Genomic DNA, 16,575 nt, shown 5'->3' with positions numbered 1-16,575 from the left:
CACTTTTTATCTCCACTTTTATCTCCACTTTTATCTCCACTTTTTATCTCCACTTTTATCTCCACTTTTTATCTCCACTTTTTATCTCCACTTTTATCTCCACTTTTTATCTCCACTTTTTATCTCCACTTTTTATCTCCACTTTTTATCTCCACTTTTATCTCCACTTTTTATCTCCACTTTTTATCTCCACTTTTTATCTCCACTTTTTATCTCCACTTTTTATCTCCACTTTTTATCTCCACTTTTTATCTCCACTTTTTATCTCCACTTTTTATCTCCACTTTTTATCTCCACTTTTTATCTCCACTTTTTATCTCCACTTTTTATCTCCACTTTTTATCTCCACTTTTTATCTCCACTTTTTATCTCCACTTTTTATCTCCACTTTTTATCTCCACTTTTTATCTCCACTTTTTATCTCCACTTTTTATCTCCACTTTTATCTCCACTTTTTATCTCCACTTTTTATCTCCACTTTTTATCTCCACTTTTTATCTCCACTTTTTATCTCCACTTTTTATCTCCACTTTTTATCTCCACTTTTTATCTCCACTTTTATCTCCACTTTTATCTCCACTTTTTATCTCCACTTTTTATCTCCACTTTTTATCTCCACTTTTTATCTCCACTTTTTATCTCCACTTTTTATCTCCACTTTTATCTCCACTTTTTATCTCCACTTTTTATCTCCACTTTTTATCTCCACTTTTTATCTCCACTTTTTATCTCCACTTTTTATCTCCACTTTTTATCTCCACTTTTTATCTCCACTTTTTATCTCCACTTTTTATCTCCACTTTTTATCTCCACTTTTTATCTCCACTTTTTATCTCCACTTTTTATCTCCACTTTTTATCTCCACTTTTTATCTCCACTTTTTATCTCCACTTTTTATCTCCACTTTTTATCTCCACTTTTTATCTCCACTTTTATCTCCACTTTTTATCTCCACTTTTTATCTCCACTTTTATCTCCACTTTTTATCTCCACTTTTTATCTCCACTTTTTATCTCCACTTTTTATCTCCACTTTTTATCTCCACTTTTTATCTCCACTTTTTATCTCCACTTTTTATCTCCACTTTTTATCTCCACTTTTATCTCCACTTTTTATCTCCACTTTTTATCTCCACTTTTTATCTCCACTTTTTATCTCCACTTTTTATCTCCACTTTTATCTCCACTTTTTATCTCCACTTTTTATCTCCACTTTTATCTCCACTTTTTATCTCCACTTTTATCTCCACTTTTTATCTCCACTTTTTATCTCCACTTTTTATCTCCACTTTTTATCTCCACTTTTTATCTCCACTTTTTATCTCCACTTTTTATCTCCACTTTTATCTCCACTTTTATCTCCACTTTTTATCTCCACTTTTTATCTCCACTTTTATCTCCACTTTTATCTCCACTTTTTATCTCCACTTTTTATCTCCACTTTTTATCTCCACTTTTTATCTCCACTTTTTATCTCCACTTTTTATCTCCACTTTTTATCTCCACTTTTTATCTCCACTTTTTATCTCCACTTTTTATCTCCACTTTTTATCTCCACTTTTTATCTCCACTTTTTATCTCCACTTTTTATCTCCACTTTTTATCTCCACTTTTATCTCCACTTTTTATCTCCACTTTTTATCTCCACTTTTTATCTCCACTTTTTATCTCCACTTTTTATCTCCACTTTTTATCTCCACTTTTTATCTCCACTTTTTATCTCCACTTTTTATCTCCACTTTTTATCTCCACTTTTATCTCCACTTTTTATCTCCACTTTTATCTCCACTTTTTATCTCCACTTTTTATCTCCACTTTTTATCTCCACTTTTTATCTCCACTTTTTATCTCCACTTTTTATCTCCACTTTTTATCTCCACTTTTTATCTCCACTTTTTATCTCCACTTTTATCTCCACTTTTTATCTCCACTTTTTATCTCCACTTTTTATCTCCACTTTTTATCTCCACTTTTTATCTCCACTTTTTATCTCCACTTTTTATCTCCACTTTTATCTCCACTTTTTATCTCCACTTTTTATCTCCACTTTTTATCTCCACTTTTTATCTCCACTTTTTATCTCCACTTTTATCTCCACTTTTATCTCCACTTTTTATCTCCACTTTTTATCTCCACTTTTATCTCCACTTTTTATCTCCACTTTTATCTCCACTTTTTATCTCCACTTTTTATCTCCACTTTTTATCTCCACTTTTTATCTCCACTTTTTATCTCCACTTTTTATCTCCACTTTTTATCTCCACTTTTTATCTCCACTTTTATCTCCACTTTTTATCTCCACTTTTTATCTCCACTTTTTATCTCCACTTTTATCTCCACTTTTTATCTCCACTTTTTATCTCCACTTTTTATCTCCACTTTTTATCTCCACTTTTTATCTCCACTTTTTATCTCCACTTTTTATCTCCACTTTTTATCTCCACTTTTTATCTCCACTTTTTATCTCCACTTTTTATCTCCACTTTTATCTCCACTTTTATCTCCACTTTTTATCTCCACTTTTTATCTCCACTTTTTATCTCCACTTTTTATCTCCACTTTTTATCTCCACTTTTTATCTCCACTTTTTATCTCCACTTTTTATCTCCACTTTTTATCTCCACTTTTTATCTCCACTTTTTATCTCCACTTTTTATCTCCACTTTTTATCTCCACTTTTTATCTCCACTTTTTATCTCCACTTTTATCTCCACTTTTTATCTCCACTTTTTATCTCCACTTTTTATCTCCACTTTTTATCTCCACTTTTTATCTCCACTTTTTATCTCCACTTTTTATCTCCACTTTTTATCTCCACTTTTTATCTCCACTTTTATCTCCACTTTTTATCTCCACTTTTTATCTCCACTTTTTATCTCCACTTTTATCTCCACTTTTTATCTCCACTTTTTATCTCCACTTTTTATCTCCACTTTTTATCTCCACTTTTTATCTCCACTTTTTATCTCCACTTTTTATCTCCACTTTTTATCTCCACTTTTATCTCCACTTTTTATCTCCACTTTTTATCTCCACTTTTTATCTCCACTTTTTATCTCCACTTTTTATCTCCACTTTTTATCTCCACTTTTTATCTCCACTTTTTATCTCCACTTTTTATCTCCACTTTTTATCTCCACTTTTTATCTCCACTTTTTATCTCCACTTTTATCTCCACTTTTTATCTCCACTTTTTATCTCCACTTTTTATCTCCACTTTTTATCTCCACTTTTTATCTCCACTTTTTATCTCCACTTTTTATCTCCACTTTTTATCTCCACTTTTTATCTCCACTTTTTATCTCCACTTTTTATCTCCACTTTTTATCTCCACTTTTTATCTCCACTTTTTATCTCCACTTTTTATCTCCACTTTTTATCTCCACTTTTTATCTCCACTTTTTATCTCCACTTTTTATCTCCACTTTTTATCTCCACTTTTTATCTCCACTTTTTATCTCCACTTTTTATCTCCACTTTTATCTCCACTTTTTATCTCCACTTTTTATCTCCACTTTTTATCTCCACTTTTTATCTCCACTTTTATCTCCACTTTTTATCTCCACTTTTTATCTCCACTTTTTATCTCCACTTTTTATCTCCACTTTTTATCTCCACTTTTTATCTCCACTTTTTATCTCCACTTTTTATCTCCACTTTTTATCTCCACTTTTTATCTCCACTTTTTATCTCCACTTTTTATCTCCACTTTTTATCTCCACTTTTTATCTCCACTTTTTATCTCCACTTTTTATCTCCACTTTTTATCTCCACTTTTTATCTCCACTTTTTATCTCCACTTTTTATCTCCACTTTTTATCTCCACTTTTTATCTCCACTTTTTATCTCCACTTTTTATCTCCACTTTTTATCTCCACTTTTTATCTCCACTTTTTATCTCCACTTTTTATCTCCACTTTTTATCTCCACTTTTATCTCCACTTTTTATCTCCACTTTTTATCTCCACTTTTTATCTCCACTTTTTATCTCCACTTTTTATCTCCACTTTTTATCTCCACTTTTTATCTCCACTTTTTATCTCCACTTTTTATCTCCACTTTTTATCTCCACTTTTTATCTCCACTTTTTATCTCCACTTTTATCTCCACTTTTTATCTCCACTTTTTATCTCCACTTTTTATCTCCACTTTTTATCTCCACTTTTTATCTCCACTTTTTATCTCCACTTTTTATCTCCACTTTTTATCTCCACTTTTATCTCCACTTTTTATCTCCACTTTTTATCTCCACTTTTTATCTCCACTTTTTATCTCCACTTTTTATCTCCACTTTTTATCTCCACTTTTTATCTCCACTTTTTATCTCCACTTTTTATCTCCACTTTTTATCTCCACTTTTTATCTCCACTTTTTATCTCCACTTTTTATCTCCACTTTTTATCTCCACTTTTTATCTCCACTTTTTATCTCCACTTTTTATCTCCACTTTTTATCTCCACTTTTTATCTCCACTTTTTATCTCCACTTTTTATCTCCACTTTTTATCTCCACTTTTTATCTCCACTTTTTATCTCCACTTTTATCTCCACTTTTTATCTCCACTTTTTATCTCCACTTTTTATCTCCACTTTTTATCTCCACTTTTTATCTCCACTTTTTATCTCCACTTTTTATCTCCACTTTTTATCTCCACTTTTTATCTCCACTTTTTATCTCCACTTTTTATCTCCACTTTTATCTCCACTTTTTATCTCCACTTTTTATCTCCACTTTTTATCTCCACTTTTTATCTCCACTTTTTATCTCCACTTTTTATCTCCACTTTTTATCTCCACTTTTTATCTCCACTTTTTATCTCCACTTTTTATCTCCACTTTTTATCTCCACTTTTTATCTCCACTTTTTATCTCCACTTTTTATCTCCACTTTTTATCTCCACTTTTTATCTCCACTTTTTATCTCCACTTTTTATCTCCACTTTTTATCTCCACTTTTTATCTCCACTTTTTATCTCCACTTTTTATCTCCACTTTTTATCTCCACTTTTTATCTCCACTTTTTATCTCCACTTTTTATCTCCACTTTTTATCTCCACTTTTTATCTCCACTTTTTATCTCCACTTTTTATCTCCACTTTTTATCTCCACTTTTTATCTCCACTTTTTATCTCCACTTTTTATCTCCACTTTTTATCTCCACTTTTTATCTCCACTTTTTATCTCCACTTTTTATCTCCACTTTTTATCTCCACTTTTTATCTCCACTTTTTATCTCCACTTTTTATCTCCACTTTTTATCTCCACTTTTTATCTCCACTTTTTATCTCCACTTTTTATCTCCACTTTTTATCTCCACTTTTTATCTCCACTTTTTATCTCCACTTTTTATCTCCACTTTTTATCTCCACTTTTTATCTCCACTTTTTATCTCCACTTTTTATCTCCACTTTTTATCTCCACTTTTTATCTCCACTTTTTATCTCCACTTTTTATCTCCACTTTTTATCTCCACTTTTTATCTCCACTTTTTATCTCCACTTTTTATCTCCACTTTTTATCTCCACTTTTTATCTCCACTTTTTATCTCCACTTTTTATCTCCACTTTTTATCTCCACTTTTTATCTCCACTTTTTATCTCCACTTTTTATCTCCACTTTTTATCTCCACTTTTTATCTCCACTTTTTATCTCCACTTTTTATCTCCACTTTTTATCTCCACTTTTTATCTCCACTTTTTATCTCCACTTTTTATCTCCACTTTTTATCTCCACTTTTTATCTCCACTTTTTATCTCCACTTTTTATCTCCACTTTTTATCTCCACTTTTTATCTCCACTTTTTATCTCCACTTTTTATCTCCACTTTTTATCTCCACTTTTTATCTCCACTTTTTATCTCCACTTTTTATCTCCACTTTTTATCTCCACTTTTTATCTCCACTTTTTATCTCCACTTTTTATCTCCACTTTTTATCTCCACTTTTTATCTCCACTTTTTATCTCCACTTTTTATCTCCACTTTTTATCTCCACTTTTTATCTCCACTTTTTATCTCCACTTTTTATCTCCACTTTTTATCTCCACTTTTTATCTCCACTTTTTATCTCCACTTTTTATCTCCACTTTTTATCTCCACTTTTTATCTCCACTTTTTATCTCCACTTTTTATCTCCACTTTTTATCTCCACTTTTTATCTCCACTTTTTATCTCCACTTTTTATCTCCACTTTTTATCTCCACTTTTTATCTCCACTTTTTATCTCCACTTTTTATCTCCACTTTTTATCTCCACTTTTTATCTCCACTTTTTATCTCCACTTTTTATCTCCACTTTTTATCTCCACTTTTTATCTCCACTTTTTATCTCCACTTTTTATCTCCACTTTTTATCTCCACTTTTTATCTCCACTTTTTATCTCCACTTTTTATCTCCACTTTTTATCTCCACTTTTTATCTCCACTTTTTATCTCCACTTTTTATCTCCACTTTTTATCTCCACTTTTTATCTCCACTTTTTATCTCCACTTTTTATCTCCACTTTTTATCTCCACTTTTTATCTCCACTTTTTATCTCCACTTTTTATCTCCACTTTTTATCTCCACTTTTTATCTCCACTTTTTATCTCCACTTTTTATCTCCACTTTTTATCTCCACTTTTATCTCCACTTTTTATCTCCACTTTTTATCTCCACTTTTTATCTCCACTTTTTATCTCCACTTTTTATCTCCACTTTTTATCTCCACTTTTTATCTCCACTTTTTATCTCCACTTTTTATCTCCACTTTTTATCTCCACTTTTTATCTCCACTTTTTATCTCCACTTTTTATCTCCACTTTTTATCTCCACTTTTTATCTCCACTTTTTATCTCCACTTTTTATCTCCACTTTTTATCTCCACTTTTTATCTCCACTTTTTATCTCCACTTTTTATCTCCACTTTTTATCTCCACTTTTTATCTCCACTTTTTATCTCCACTTTTTATCTCCACTTTTTATCTCCACTTTTATCTCCACTTTTTATCTCCACTTTTTATCTCCACTTTTTATCTCCACTTTTTATCTCCACTTTTTATCTCCACTTTTTATCTCCACTTTTTATCTCCACTTTTTATCTCCACTTTTTATCTCCACTTTTTATCTCCACTTTTTATCTCCACTTTTTATCTCCACTTTTTATCTCCACTTTTTATCTCCACTTTTTATCTCCACTTTTTATCTCCACTTTTTATCTCCACTTTTATCTCCACTTTTTATCTCCACTTTTTATCTCCACTTTTTATCTCCACTTTTTATCTCCACTTTTTATCTCCACTTTTTATCTCCACTTTTTATCTCCACTTTTTATCTCCACTTTTTATCTCCACTTTTTATCTCCACTTTTTATCTCCACTTTTTATCTCCACTTTTTATCTCCACTTTTTATCTCCACTTTTTATCTCCACTTTTTATCTCCACTTTTTATCTCCACTTTTTATCTCCACTTTTTATCTCCACTTTTTATCTCCACTTTTTATCTCCACTTTTTATCTCCACTTTTTATCTCCACTTTTATCTCCACTTTTTATCTCCACTTTTTATCTCCACTTTTTATCTCCACTTTTTATCTCCACTTTTTATCTCCACTTTTTATCTCCACTTTTTATCTCCACTTTTTATCTCCACTTTTTATCTCCACTTTTTATCTCCACTTTTTATCTCCACTTTTTATCTCCACTTTTTATCTCCACTTTTTATCTCCACTTTTTATCTCCACTTTTTATCTCCACTTTTTATCTCCACTTTTTATCTCCACTTTTTATCTCCACTTTTTATCTCCACTTTTATCTCCACTTTTTATCTCCACTTTTTATCTCCACTTTTTATCTCCACTTTTTATCTCCACTTTTATCTCCACTTTTTATCTCCACTTTTTATCTCCACTTTTTATCTCCACTTTTTATCTCCACTTTTTATCTCCACTTTTTATCTCCACTTTTTATCTCCACTTTTTATCTCCACTTTTTATCTCCACTTTTTATCTCCACTTTTTATCTCCACTTTTTATCTCCACTTTTTATCTCCACTTTTTATCTCCACTTTTTATCTCCACTTTTTATCTCCACTTTTTATCTCCACTTTTTATCTCCACTTTTTATCTCCACTTTTTATCTCCACTTTTTATCTCCACTTTTTATCTCCACTTTTTATCTCCACTTTTTATCTCCACTTTTTATCTCCACTTTTTATCTCCACTTTTTATCTCCACTTTTTATCTCCACTTTTTATCTCCACTTTTTATCTCCACTTTTTATCTCCACTTTTTATCTCCACTTTTTATCTCCACTTTTTATCTCCACTTTTTATCTCCACTTTTTATCTCCACTTTTTATCTCCACTTTTTATCTCCACTTTTTATCTCCACTTTTTATCTCCACTTTTTATCTCCACTTTTTATCTCCACTTTTTATCTCCACTTTTTATCTCCACTTTTTATCTCCACTTTTTATCTCCACTTTTTATCTCCACTTTTTATCTCCACTTTTTATCTCCACTTTTTATCTCCACTTTTTATCTCCACTTTTTATCTCCACTTTTTATCTCCACTTTTTATCTCCACTTTTTATCTCCACTTTTTATCTCCACTTTTTATCTCCACTTTTTATCTCCACTTTTTATCTCCACTTTTTATCTCCACTTTTTATCTCCACTTTTTATCTCCACTTTTTATCTCCACTTTTTATCTCCACTTTTTATCTCCACTTTTTATCTCCACTTTTTATCTCCACTTTTTATCTCCACTTTTTATCTCCACTTTTTATCTCCACTTTTTATCTCCACTTTTTATCTCCACTTTTTATCTCCACTTTTTATCTCCACTTTTTATCTCCACTTTTTATCTCCACTTTTTATCTCCACTTTTTATCTCCACTTTTTATCTCCACTTTTTATCTCCACTTTTTATCTCCACTTTTTATCTCCACTTTTTATCTCCACTTTTTATCTCCACTTTTTATCTCCACTTTTATCTCCACTTTTTATCTCCACTTTTTATCTCCACTTTTATCTCCACTTTTTATCTCCACTTTTTATCTCCACTTTTTATCTCCACTTTTTATCTCCACTTTTTATCTCCACTTTTTATCTCCACTTTTTATCTCCACTTTTTATCTCCACTTTTTATCTCCACTTTTTATCTCCACTTTTTATCTCCACTTTTTATCTCCACTTTTTATCTCCACTTTTTATCTCCACTTTTTATCTCCACTTTTTATCTCCACTTTTTATCTCCACTTTTTATCTCCACTTTTTATCTCCACTTTTTATCTCCACTTTTTATCTCCACTTTTTATCTCCACTTTTTATCTCCACTTTTTATCTCCACTTTTTATCTCCACTTTTTATCTCCACTTTTTATCTCCACTTTTTATCTCCACTTTTTATCTCCACTTTTTATCTCCACTTTTTATCTCCACTTTTTATCTCCACTTTTTATCTCCACTTTTTATCTCCACTTTTTATCTCCACTTTTTATCTCCACTTTTTATCTCCACTTTTTATCTCCACTTTTTATCTCCACTTTTTATCTCCACTTTTTATCTCCACTTTTTATCTCCACTTTTTATCTCCACTTTTTATCTCCACTTTTTATCTCCACTTTTTATCTCCACTTTTTATCTCCACTTTTTATCTCCACTTTTTATCTCCACTTTTTATCTCCACTTTTTATCTCCACTTTTTATCTCCACTTTTTATCTCCACTTTTTATCTCCACTTTTTATCTCCACTTTTTATCTCCACTTTTCCGGAAGCCACGTCATACACCAGAGGCTCTTCAGTGAGGAGCAGGCAGTTGGGGGTGAGAAGGCCGGTCGCAGCTATGAGTGAAAGAAAGGAATCAGAACGGACAGCAGAAAAACCCAGGGTTATCCTGGGTCAAGAAATGTCCTTTGGTCATCACTACAGATGCCAGCCCCTCAGGTTGGGGAGCCCACTTAGGTAGTTTGGATTTCCAGGGATCATGGGATAGATCCTTGAGGAAAGATCATCTAATTTTAGGGAGTTGCCAGCAATTAGGAACTCAAATATTAATGTGCTTACAGACAACTCCGCAGCGGTTGCCATAATAAACAGGCAGGGTACCACAAGAAGTAAGAGTTTATTGAATCTGTCTTATGAAATCTTTGCCTTTGCAGAACTAAATCTCCAAAGCCTCCCGGCTGTCCATCTAAAGGGATTGCAAAACATAAGGGCGGACTACTTAAGCAGATATCGATTAAAACAGGGAGAATGGAAGTTGAGCCGAGAAATCTTCCAAAAGATTGTGCGTCTGTGGGGAAGTCCGGAGGTGGATTTATTTGCAACCAGGGAGAATCGACAGATCGGTTCTACTCACTGTCCCCCATGGACAAGCCGCTGGCGGTGGACGCCCTGTCACAGACGTGGGGGTGGGATCTAGCGTATGCCTTCCCGCCAATAGCCATTCTCCCAAGGGTGTTAAGGAAAATCAGGCAGGATCAAGCGAGAGTCATTCTGATTGCCCCGTTTTGGCCTCGCAGGGCCTGGTTCTCAGCCCTCAGAGACTTATCAATTGCAGATCCGTGGGTGCTGCCAGAACTACCAGACCTACTATCTCAGGGCCCGATTCTGCAGCCACAAGCACAACATCTACACTTGACGGCTTGGCTCTTGAGAGGATGATTCTCAAGAGCAAGGGTTTATCAGATTCAGTAATTTCTACCTTGCAGCTGAGCAGAAAGCCGATTAGCTGCAAAATTTATTACAGAATCTGGAAAACTTTCTTTAATTTTGTGGGAACAAGACAGTTAGATTTTAGTAGTCCAAATATAGCAAAGATTCTTGATTTTTTAAAGAAGGGTTTGGAGAAAGGGTTAAAACCAGCAACCCTAAAGGTACAGGTGTCTGCACTAGGGGCATTGTATGCTCAACAGCTAGCCAGACATCCTTGGATTATGCGTTTCTTTAGAGCTTTAGTAAAAATATGTCCCAGGGTAGTGAATAGAACTCCTCCATGGGACCTAAATGTGGTCCTGAATGCTTTAATTAATGTAATGGAGAACAGTGATTAAGTACTTAGAAATAACAAAACAGTTTAGAAAGACAAATTCCCTGTTTATACAGTTTGCGGGTCCTAATAGAGGTGATAAGGTGTCTAGGGGGACCCTAGCTAGGTGGATTAGGCAAGCTATATGTATGTGTTACTCGTCTTCTGGTCTGTCTCCTCCTCTCTCTGTAAAGGCCCACTCTACTCGGGCAGTGGCCACCTCCTGGGCCGAAAGGGGAGACGCCTCGCTAGATCAGATCTGCAAGGCTGCAGTATGGTCGTCACCGCACACTTTTTTTCGTCACTATCGGTTAGATCTTTCTTCTGCCTCTGAGCTTGCTTTTGGGAGAAAGGTGTTACAAGCGGTGGTCCCTCTCTAATTTCCATCTCTGGTATTCTCTCTGGTTGGTGCTGTCATGTCGAGGGGGAAAACGGAAATTACTTACGGTAATGATGTTTCCCGGAGTACATGACAGCACCATGGTATAACCCACCCTTTTCTTTTCTTCTTCCGTTGGCACTAGGGTGTTCACAGGGTGTTAATGTCGGAATTGGTGATAGGTGTATGGTTATAAGAGTTGTTGTAACTAATAATTCAGGCTTTCTTTGGTCTCGGAAATTCACTGAGGAGGAAGAGGAGGGCCTGCTCTTTTATCTCTTCAGGTTCCTGTCCCTGGGGAGGCGGGGTCCCTCTCTCTGGTTGGTGCTGTCATGTACTCCGGGAAACATCATTACCGTAAGTAATTTCCTTTTCATCTCCACTTTTCATCTCCACTTTTCATCTCCACTTTTCATCTCCACTTTTCATTCAGTATGTCGTTCCCTATGTCAGATAGATGAACTAAATCTCCTCTATACAATCCCGGGATGAACCCTTCTAGCTCTACATGTCTGTAGGAGAAACCCCTTATAGAAGGCATAAACTTAGCAATAGTGTGATTGATCCTCTTTCTAATTTTATCATGTAAGGAAAGCCCTTTATCAATCCACTCTAGCCTGGGAACAATTTCAGAAAATATAATGCATGAGTCAACAAACATTTGAACAGGGCCAAATCCCGCTTGATGTCCCATAGTAATTCTATTGTCTTAATTTTACCAACATCATTTCACCCTAAATGTAATATCAAGATGTCTGGAGGGTGCAATACAGCGGCCAGCTTGCGCAAGGTACTATACAACTCCCTCCAGCACAGCCCACTGTATCCAAACCACATTACAAAGAATTTATTAATGTCTAAACCCAGGTTCTCCCCATAAGGCCGACTATGAGCTCTCTTAGCTGCCCAAGCAATATAAGAATGAAGAGCAATTAACTAATTACCAAACCTGGGCAAATATACAGTTTGAACCGATTTGAATTCCATCTACCCAATTTTTTAATCAAAGAATCATCCAAACCCAATGCAGCGGCTACAGTGGCCGCTCCGATACGGAACGAATGACTAGTCAAGCGTAAGTTGGCCAAGCCCAATCTGTTCAAAGATAGTTTTAATAATCTATTAAATTGAAACTTAGTAACAAAAGATAAATCTTAATGTAAGAATAAAACACCCTCTAATGCAGGCCTTATCCTAAGATACGATACCCTGAAAAGCATTAATTCTAACAAAAGAACCCCGTCCGTATATATCAGTCTTGGAAAATCTAATTAAAATAACTACTGCACCGTCTTTAACCTCAACATCAGAAAATAATAAACCACCAGGGCGCACTTTGCTAGGAGCAACTAGTTCACTTATTCTAAACGCTCCGAAAAAGGCCAATGCAAACACAGCTCTGAACAGCACCATCTTAAACTCGGAAAAACAGACATCCTGTAACACACTAACAATCCTAACTAATATATCCAATGTAATAGGTCTCCTCAATTCAGGACGAACAGTGCCCTTCTTATAACCCTTTTAAGACCTGTTTAACAATGAAAAATCCTGAAATCGCTTGCAGACCAGACAGCTTCAGGAAAAAGGACACTCCTGTTAATATTCTAACAATAGCAGTATGTGAGAGTTTTCTTTCTATTAACATAGTACCAAAAGCTAACGTTAACCAAACATCATGTTGTAAATAAGGCACATCAAGACTGGTACAAAAACTCTTCCACTGAAGCCAGGCTGACGAGTAGGCAGCCCATGTAGAGCCTGCCAAAGAATTCTTGATAAGGCGTGCTGTCAGTCCCACACTAGGGACCACAGATGCGTCGGACACGCCATCCCCAACCTGTCTGCTCCCGGAACCAGACGTCTGAATTCTGCAAACTGACGGTGGGAGAGAGCGTCAGCAACTGTATTATCAACGCCCCTTACATGCAAAGCTTTCAACCATATATTGAGCGACATACAATAAAGTACGATGTGTCGCAATAATTTAACTACAACATCAGATTTAGAGGATAAGCAGTTGATAGCATAAATGACGCCGTTATTATCAGAGCGAAGCAGGATCCTTTTATTTCTGAAGCTACTACCCCAAATCACTAAGAAGACTAACACTGGGAATAACTCGAGGAGAACAATATTCTTACAAAGACCAGCCTTTATCCATTTATGAGGGACCACTGTCCCTCATAAAAGACTCCATACCCATATGCCCCAGCCGCATCAGTGAACAGATTGATAGCACTAGCTTCCACAAACTCAGCTTGGAACACGGAATGACCATTAAATGTATTAACAAATTCAAGCCACATGTTCAAGTCTTCTTTAAGGGGTCTAGTTAGCGGGATATGTGCATAAGGCGATTTCATACCCTTAAGTGGCTGCGTACAGACGCTTAGAAAATATTCTCCCCATTGGGATCACTCTTACAGTAAAAGCTAACAGACCAAGCAGGGATTGTAGTTCTTTCAATGTAACCTTAGACTTACACAGACAGCGCTCTAACGCCTGTCTGAGCTTGACTAATTTGTCTGTGGGCAAACGAAACTCCATCTGTACTGTGTCCAACGTAATGCCCAAAAATTCAAGACAATTGCAAGGTAACACCGTCTTGTCCTCTGGTAAAGGAACGCCAAACTCAACTGCAATACTCCTAAAATAATTAAGCAGATCCAAACAAGCCCTACCAATTAATAAAAAGTCTTCTAAATAATGGACCACTGCTCCATCTGGCACTCCCTGCTGCACTACCCAATGCAAAAATGTAGAAAAAGTTTCAAAGTAAAAACACAATAACGTAAAGCCCATAGGCAAACATTTGTCAAAGTAATACAAATCATCAAAACAAAACCCCAATGAATTAAAGCCAACTGGGTGCACTGGTAACAGCCGAAAGGCAGATTTGATGGCACCCACTCCAAAAGTCCTCAAAGCAGACACTGCATCTTCTAAAGACGCATAACTCACTGAGGCTAGAGACTTATCAGCCTGATCATTCAGCGAATGGTGCAAAGGAAAAGATAAGTGGTAGATAAGTCTATAAGACTGCGGTTCCTTTTTGGGGACTAACCCTAAAGGGGAAATTCTAAAATTCCGAAACGGGGGTGCAGGAAACGGTCCCGCAACTCTCCCCTCTGCCACTTCCTTACTTATCTTTTCCCTTACCACTTCCACATTCAACAATACCGACTTCAAATTATTAACAACTACACAACCTGTACCTGAAAAAGGAGGGACATAAAAACCACATGTAAATCCATCAGTCAAAAGTTTAGCTTTCAGTCTGTCTGCATACAGTTCTAGGTGGGGCAGCATGCTTGCTAGCCTCACCGGCGTCAATGCTTTTTGCCAACAGCTCCTTTGTTGAGGGCAAGCCCTGCCCAGCATGTACTGTCTTTTTAAAGCACCGGGACATGGCATGCTGCCCTCCACAAAATGAGCATTCATGCTTATAGCAACAGTTTGTGTTAAACTTACAGGATCCCTCATTGTAGGCGAAACATGTTCCCTTGCGAAAAACACCCTGGCTATTCGTCACCGGTTTAAACATTGTATTGCGTTGAGGCAGCATCAGGCTAATCCATAGCCCGACGTCCTTATTTCCCCATTTCAGATTGGGGTGTACAGCCAGCTTTTGACGAAACATTTCGTCGTAATTAAACCATGACATGCCTCCAAAACTTCTATAAGCCTCCAGGATATTATCCTGGTGCTGGAATAACTGTGAACATAGTCCAGGGTGCTTTTCGCCTAAAACAGCACAATATATACTAAAAGCTTGTAACCAATTGAATATTGTACGAGATGGTTTTTTACTATCTTCACTTTTCTCATCAGATTTCTTGATAACACTATCTTTGTGCGAGGGTAACAATGTTAATAAATCTACAAATTCACCTCGCCAAATCTTTTCTTTAACAGACTGTTGTAAGTGATAATCTAGTGGTGACACTTCACATGCCAGCGCCTCTTTAACACAGACCTCACTCACACCAGCACCCTTTTCAATCACTGGTGAACTTAATGAAGCAGAGCGCTCTGGCTGAACATTTAATCTAGGCATAGACATCCCACTTCCACTCCATACAGATGCTAGGGAAGGGGCAGCAGGTAAACCTTGTGCCACAAGGGCACAAAACTGTCTCACAGAATCGTTACAGAGCAAATCAGCCACTGCACTCGTACTGAGTGTCTCACCCTCAGCCGCTGCAGCTCCTGTCTCCCGCTGATGCGATGAATCCTCCAGCCCAGCAGATGGCCTCCTGCTCCTCCGGGACTCCCGACTGCTGCCACGGCCATGTCTGGTACTGCCGGAGGGGGCCGGTGGGAGGGGAGCTCTAGAAGCTCTTTTACTGCTCCTCCTCTTTGCCGGACGCTCCTCACGGCTAACCCGGTCCTGCTGGCTGATGATAGGCTGCCGATCTCCCTCCTCCTCTTCCTCTCTGGGTGGCAGGATGCGGCAGACAATACGCCGAGACGGGCCCACCTCTTCCTCTGCCTGGCTTGCCTCATTCACTTCTTCCACAGGCGCCGGCTCCGATTCCATGAGGCAGCGTCACAGCCAGGCTTCTCCTCCCGCTTCCTCCGCTCTCTGGATCAGCTGGGACAGTAAGGCTTCCATCTCTTAATCCTCACAGAATAGGCAGGAGCACTAATACTGAGCCGTAGCCCACAGAAATGTCACTAAGAAATCCCCTCAGCAAAGAGAGCAATAAGGAACTTTGCTCTTTCTTCACAGCTCACAGGCTGACTGAATAGCAGTGAAGGGAGCTCTCCTATAAATCAGTTCTGGTTTTTCCCGCTCTAGCAGCTTGAGCCAATCATAACGCTGCTCATTTCTATTTTTAGAACTTGCAACTCCCGCTCTCCATCTCCTCCAATCAGCAAGCTGCACATCAGCTGACAGCAGAAATATCTGGAATGGTAAGACCATCTGTAAAAACAAGAAGGGGGAGAAAAAGGGGGGAGAGAGACCAACAGGAACATACCATGTGACATACATACACCTGCCTATAATAAAACGGGGGGGGGGGGGGGCGCAATTCCGTGTGTGTCCCCTTCTATTCAAAGGGGGGTCCCTTGCATATATCTCCATATATATATATGTGTGGTGATATACAGTGGCGGTTTTTGGCACCAAGCACACCAAGCTAAAGCTTGGGGCCCCCATGCCCCGCTCTTGTGCTCAAGACCGC

The sequence above is a fragment of the Dendropsophus ebraccatus genome, chromosome 7, assembly GCF_027789765.1.
Source record: "Dendropsophus ebraccatus isolate aDenEbr1 chromosome 7, aDenEbr1.pat, whole genome shotgun sequence".
Taxonomy (NCBI): domain Eukaryota; kingdom Metazoa; phylum Chordata; class Amphibia; order Anura; family Hylidae; genus Dendropsophus; species Dendropsophus ebraccatus.
This window is presented reverse-complemented; position numbering follows the sequence as displayed.